The following is a 7,774-nucleotide window of genomic DNA, read 5'->3' as shown; positions in this document are numbered from 1 at the left end:
CTCCTCATTTGTTGATTAATGTTGGGAATGCAAGCTAACCTTCTCACTCCCGCATGCACACAAGGGATATTAATGTCCTCGGGTGCTAGTACGAGGCAAACACCATCAATTTTTCCTCAACTAATGTTAGTGGCCTTGTATAGTTGCAAATTGTAATTTTGATAGTGGCCTTGTATACAACGTATAACATATGTTTTATGTGCGAAAATCATGGTCAATTATGACCCAGAATAAAAGGGAGGCTAGTTAATGTGGGGTCGCTTTCTTAATTGAAGGGTAAATTGATTTTGATTTTGATCCAGTCAGAGCGCGCCAGCCCTCTCGTCCAATCCTAAATCGCTGCCGCACGCTCCTCTCCCTCTTCTCCATTGCAAAACCACCTCCTCTCCTCTCCATCATCTCCATTCCAAAACCACCGTCTCGCCTCTCCCTCTTCTCTATTGCAAGACCACCGTCTCTGCTCTGTTTTCTAGACGCTTTGCTCCACGGCGCGGGCGCAATCCATGGATACAAAATTAGTATACTGTATACTACTTAAAAGTCGAGGGCGGGGCTTTTCCTGCGCGGTAGGCGGCGGGCAGTTCCGCCTAGCCGGTTCGACAGAGACGCGAGAGGACGAGGGAGTAGGCTGCTGCAAACGTAGGGTTGTGTGATTTGACAGCGAGTTACTGCTAGACAGGTGGGGCCCCGTGATTTGACTTGCCATTATCATTTTAACTGCGGCGCTACGACCGGCGTGAGTCTCCCAGATTCCTGACCACCTCCATACAGGTGCCTCTCCCAATGCTCCACCATGTAGTCGAGGCTGGCTCTTGCATGAGAGCCCACTTCTCCACTTTTTCCTTGCCTCTCTTTCCTCCACATATGCAAAAATGCCATGTAAAGCGCACTATTGTACTTACTTTTACTTGCTCCTACAGGTGCTTAAGCTTGCCACATAGGCATAAAGTCTGATGTGGCAAGTTAATCAAGAAGAGAGAGACTAGTTTGGTGACCCAAGGAAGAAACGGTGCTAAGCGTGTGTACCTAGGTGAAAATACAATTTTGAGTCTATAGCTAATTAAATGAAGCAAACTTAGCAACACCATTTCATTGAAGAGGTCACTCCTTGGCAAATGCAATAAATACACGCGCTTAGCACCGTTTATTCCTTGAGTACGAAGAAAGAGATAGAGAGGAGTAAAAAAATACACTTATAGCCAACCTTCTTGTAGTATGAGTGACTAAGTGATGACTATGTATGACATGCCAACATCAGATAGCCTAACGCACCGTGTTAAATCTCCAAGGGCGCGACCACGCGAGCGACGCGACGGTCATGGTAGGCGTGACCATGATACGGGCTGCTGGCAGCCCTTGGATCTGAGATCAAACGGTTGCATGCTAAGTTGCTGAAAATTTGCAGAATAACCCTCCAGGATAGGATATTCACCCATAGGTCTAGAATCACGCCATGCAACCGTTCGATCTCAGATCCAAGGGCTCTCGGAAGCCCGTATCATGGGAGAATGGAAAGCCACTACCCTGCCGTTCGCACGCTGGCAGTTCGCTCCTACTCGTCCCCGCACGTCCTTCAATACTACGGCGGTTCGCTCCTAGTCGTCCCGTCCATTCACATTACGGCAGTTCCACTAATCCTAACCCTCCTTCCAAATCCATGGTGTCCCAAATCTCCACGATCGACGGTGAGTACAAGGTTAGAACCATCACCGGCGATGAGTTCGACGTCATCTACACCTGTTCTTCCGCGACGGTGAAGGGATGCCTTTCTCGCTTCAGACGCATGTTCGAAAACTAAAATGATGAGTGGGTCGCTGTGCTAGATGTTGAGTACACCACAGTCCTGGGACGAGAGAAGGATCGAAATGATGAAGAGAGGAAGAATCCCGCCGTGATCCAGGTTTGCGTACATAACATTTGCTTGGTCTACCACATATGCCAGGTCGACGTTGAGTGCCAGGATTTTAAGAACTTCCTCGAGAGAAACCTAGTCAAATTCGTTACTGTAGACTTTGGTAACGACAAAGAAGTCCTGCATCGGATAGGCCTCATTGTAGGCAACACCTTCGACCTCCAGAAGAATCGGCTGGTGTCCTCTCGTCAGCCTTCAATGCTGACCCTGGTAGGAGCCATGGTTCATCCTTCGTAAGGTAAACTAGAGAAACCTCATTACACGTTTCATCGTCATGCATGGCAGCGGAATGTACTAGATATAGACCACATCCACTACGCCGCAATGGATGGCTACCTTTGCTTCAATATCTAAAAGGGTTGGATGAAGAGCAACAGCCAAGTGTGCGGTTCAAGCAAAGAAGTATCGGCCAAGAGGAAGAGGGACAAGGCCGAAGTCGAGGACTCCGAGTAAGGTGGCAGTGTCATTGCTCATGGTGGTCCTAATGCAGTGTCTACCGGAATAGTTCCAAAGTTTAATTTCAGGTGTGCTTAATTTAATTTGAGGGGTGTGTTGTGCTGAGCCCCCAATAGAACTATGTTATGTTTCTTCTCGTTACTTTAACTCTTCAGTACGTACATACTAGTATTTCTTACATTTCATCTTTTAGTTGGTATAGTACTACCACTCGTTTCTTCACATTATATACGTACAATATATATGGCCAACATCATATAGCCAGCAGTTTAGTTGTCAAAGAATTTCAGGGTGCTTAGTTTTGTCAAAGAATTACAGGATGCTTAGAGGGTGCTTGGATCCAAGGGACTTATTTTAGTCTGACTAAAAATAGTCTCTTTAAGAGGCTAAAGTTCCAAGCACCCCTGACTAAAGAGGGGCTAAAACTAGTCTTGAGACTAAAATTTTTTAGTCAGGGATACCCCTACCAAAATGTGGATTAGTCCTCTCTCTACTCATTTAACTCCTCTCCTTTAACACAGGCGAGTTCTGGATTGGAGGGTTTGGAGGATAATAAATGCTCATTAACTTGATTTTAGCCTTTTTCGTATTTGGATCCAAGCATGGTGAGGCTAGCATGTTTTAGTCACACTACTTTTAGTCATGGGACTAAAACGTATCCAAGCACCCTCTTAGTTTTATTTGAGGGGTGGGTTGTGTTGGACACCATTATTGTGACTAGCCTTTTTAATAGTACTATATGAATAATTTGGCGACGAGCGCTCTCTATATGTACCACCTTGTTTTAATTTCAAGTTTTGCTCCATGGCGCAATCCATCGATACTACTGATGTACAAAAGTATACATTTTTTAAAAGGCTAGAGGGCGGGGCAGTCTAGCTTGGTCGGTTTCACGAGAGGCGAGGGCCTTTGTGATTTGACGGCTCATTACTGCTGGAAGGCGGGGCCTTGTGATTTGACTGCTCGTATAAATGCGCCGACGACCTGATCGAGGAGGAGCAAAGAAGCGTGCGGTATACTCAAGTTTTCCACTGGAGTAGTACTGCGACGGAGGAGCACGAAACACGGCAGCCCAGTGCCATATGGCGATAAAAAATGATCTAATTTGCTAGTCATCTCATTGTTAGCATTGTTCTATTCATTCCCTCAAAAAAACATTGTTCTATTCATGCCTCGCAGAGAATGTGACATGTGCGGCGAAACACCCGAAGCAAAAGATGAAACACAGGAGCAAAAGAAGAAGGAAGATTATCACCCCAAATGATCTAATTCGCCGCGGAGTCGTAACTGCTTCTTCATCGCCTCCACGACCTCCATCTCCTTGTGCGTCTCCTCCGCCATCTTCATCATTGTGTCCATGACGCGGCATTTCTCGACACGAGCCTTCATCATCTGTTCCACGGCCATATTACATACCTTGACAGCAGCCGGGTGCTCGATGCGGAGCTTCGCCAACTCTTCCTTCTGTTCCATGGCGAGGGCCTGCAGCATCTTCATCGAGGAACTACTATTCTCATGCAGCTTCTTCCAGCCGGCGTTCTTCTCCTTCAACAGGTCGATCTCGTGGCAGAGCTTCGCATTGTCCTCCCGAAGTCGCAGGATTTCGTCGGTCATCTTCTTCTCCGAGGCAATGCTCTTCTTCAGCAGCATCACCAAGCCGGCGGTCAACTCCCCCTGCTGATTGAGCTCAGCGGGCATGTCGTCGAGGCTCTCCTTCAGCAACTCCATCAAGCCTTGGATGAACTCCTTCTGCTTATTGAGCTGATCGGGCATGCCGTCGAGGGATAACGACTCCGGCTCCGCCGGCTCGGCATGTTCGCCTCCACGGCTAGGGCGCTCCTGGGAGCCATCGCCTGCCCGTGAGAGATCTTTTGAGGTCTCTACGTGGTGGTGAGCCCTCTCTTTTTTTCCGCAGCCTTGGTTGCCGCTCCCTTGTTACGAGTAGTTCTCGACCTAGAGCTTTGCTCACCGGCCATGGCAACGACGGATGAAGAAGAAGCACTTATGAGGAGGAAAGGTAGAGTGATTTTCGGTTAGGTAGTTCCTCTTTTTATAACCTAAGTACTAGCGCTAGTACTAATACCTGCATAGTGGGAACACGTTCAGGTTTAGTACGTACTACTAGTAGGTATGAGCAGGCTTTCGAATGTGATGGGAACAAGGTAAAGATTAATTGATGTTTTTGGTTTCGAGGCCTGAAACGGCTCCCGATGAGTTTAGCGGAACATAAATTTCAAGTACTACACTGCTCAAATGCGTAAATATTATGTTACTGTCAAAAATTGGCATAAAATACGAAGGAGACCAATGGAAGTACTACTAGCAACCCACGATTTAACTACTCGCATGCACGCAGTGGAGTAATAATGTCTTTCTTCCGCCCTCACGTCCACTCAATTTGCATGCGCTGTATTAATTGACCATCAATGAAGTGAACGACTTTACACGCGTCAAATTATCACATGGGGTGGATCTTGGTACAAAATTGTGTCCGCCCGTGTACCCGCGTGTGTGTGCGAGGAATGAGTGCGTGCATGGCGTGCGTGCACATCTTCGCTTCGTGCATGTACCGACAGTATGGCTCAGGGAGGACGAGTACATTCTTCTGGAACCAGCAGCACGTCACTGTGATCAATCCACGCAAGGAGGTCGCGATAACGCCTACACATGTGCCACATGGCTTCATGAACTGTAAGAGAGACACTGTGTAGCGTGCCATTGGTATTCTAATTTACGTGTTTTGCACATACTCGAAGTACTAGTAAGGTACACATGCATTGCACACATCAGATTTTGCAACCAAATTATGAATAAATACCACACTATAGCATGTAAGCTCTGAGTCATATACGCCTGATGTAGCCCTTCGTTTAATTCTTATAGTTCATCCCATTCAAAATCAATTAGTTTTTATAAAAAAGCTAAGAACACGGGAATAGGAAAAACATGGGATTATAGCGGAATGTCGTCTTGAATCCTACAGGATTGTACGAGTGTTTGATTGTGCATAGAAAAAACGCAGAATTCTTTCAAAGAGGTTTGAGTGGATGGGATGTTTCCTATGAAATCTAGTGCAAATGAATCATATGGAAAAATTCCTATGGTTTACAATCATACGAATCAAACAACCAAGATAGGAAAAATTCCTAATGATTAGAACCCTCCAAAATTCCTTTGAGAATCCTTTGAATCAAAGAAGCCCTTAATCTATTTTATGATTCATGGAATTGTGCGTTGTAAAGCATAAAGTAAAAACAAATAATGGCAATTCAACTAGAAAAAAGTTTGGGCAGTTATGATACGGAAGATTATAGAACAAAAGAGAACCACTGTTGTTTTGAGGTTTGTGCATTATGCTTAAGTTCAACCATGGAGTCTGCTAGATTGTACATGTGGAAAAATCCAGTGGGGGGCTAGAAGATGGAGGGAGGGGCCGAGTCGAGGGAGACTATGAAGGAATGCACAAGTGCGAGATCGATATTTAGAGAGAGGGGGCGAACACGTGCGCTGATGCGTGCAGTGGCGGAGCCATGAAAAATAAATGAGCTAGGGGGCCAAGCATTGCTAATCCTTTATGAGGAGGGTCAATTCATGAACTTAAACCATTTTTAGCAGCAATTGTCTAATGATCACATTCATATTAGCCTTGATATATAGTGATGTTAGGGGGCAGGGCCCTTACTGCCCCTGTCTTCGCCATTGTGCACGCGTCTGAGAGATGAAGCGGAAGGCATGTATGATGAGAGGGGGACGTTGGATACATAATTAATGTGGGTGTATTAGCTATATATGTTAATCCTATATAGAGAGGTGTAGATTGATCGATGTGGACGTGGGAAAGAGGGTGAGACCTCACTGGATATATCGATTGATCGGTTTGTGTGGAAAGCTATGAAAGACCTAGCTATATACACACATACATAGAGGAACATCGATCGTTGCGCATGCACGCGTGAGAGATAAAGAATGCCTGATATGATGGAGAGGGGTGTGTGTGTTGGTGTGTGCCTTCATGGGAGACCAACCTAAAGAAAAAGATTGCATGCGTGTTATGGATAATGCCGACTGGTAGTGTGTGTGCATGCATGCACGAGAGAAAGTTAGTGGTACAATTATAAAAAGAGGACTACTGTGTGGGTGTAAAAGAATAGCTGAATAGGTGAGGTCACAATCAATATAAAGTTGAATTCAAATATTTGAATAAGAGATCCTGATGTTTGAAACCCATGCATGCATGAATATAACGGAGATCTGTGCAGTGTGGTTTGGAAACGAGCATGTTTTAATGTATACACATTGAACAAGGTCAGACTGATTTGAATTTGAGATACCGATGGCAGACATCATTTGGCCACGTCGCATCCGTGCATGGACACACTATTCTAATTGGAGATGATGGGCGGCTTTTGCATCACATATCTATATCTATACTCCTATATATATATATATATATTATATTTTATATATTTTTATATTGTGTGCGGGTAACTTTAACTTTGAAAGATGGTCGTTGGATGAGGCGAATCCGATGGTCCAAAGATGGCAAATTTGAGCACTACTGGCCGTTGGATATCATCTAGATTCCACCAGATTTCACCACATGTATAATCTAGAAGACTCCATGGTTGAACTTAAGCATAATGCACAAACATCAAAACACAAGCACTTCTTATTTGTTCTAGAATCTTCCGTATCAGAATTGCCCAAATGTTTTTCTACATGATTTGCCATTATTTGTTTTTACTTTATGTCTTACGACGCACAATTCCATGAATCTTAAAATAGATTAGCTTTCTTATAAAAACTAGATGATTTTGAATGAAATGAACTATAAGAATTAAACGAACATCTACATCATGCATATATGACTTAAAACTTGCATGCTATAATGTGGTATTTATTCATAATTTGGTTTCCAAATCTCATGCGTGCAATGCACGTGTACCTTACTCTAGTCTAAATGGTGTTTGTGTGTGTGTTGTGCATGTTGAGGTGCAAATTGTCTTTTTTTGGGTACACGTTAAGCTTGTTCTTCCGAAATTTCAAGCCGCGCCTTGTTATGCCGAAAATTCAAGCTAGCGTCTCTCTCTATCATGCTGCAAAACTCCTGCCTCTTCAACACGCGCCTTGTTAGCCCGGAATATTTAAGATATAACTTTGTCTCGTTGTGCTCCGACAACTCCCTCCATCTCAACCCACGCCTTGCTATTCCGAAATTACAACGCGCGCGAATACTCCCACCTCCTGAGAAATCCCGACAAGCGAAATGCCCGTGGTACCCCTGAACCGAAAGAACTGCCTCAAATCGGTGGGGGTACTTTCATAACTTACCCCACATTTCGGACAAGCGCGTCTCTAAGCCATGGTTCCCCACCGCCATCCCATCCGCCCACCCATTCGTACACC

The sequence above is a fragment of the Triticum urartu genome, chromosome 4A, assembly GCF_056163025.1.
Source record: "Triticum urartu cultivar PI428250 chromosome 4A, HENAU_Tu73, whole genome shotgun sequence".
NCBI classification, from domain to species: Eukaryota; Viridiplantae; Streptophyta; class Magnoliopsida; order Poales; family Poaceae; genus Triticum; species Triticum urartu.
The sequence above is the reverse complement of the archived record's forward strand: the minus strand, read 5'-3'. Positions refer to the sequence as shown.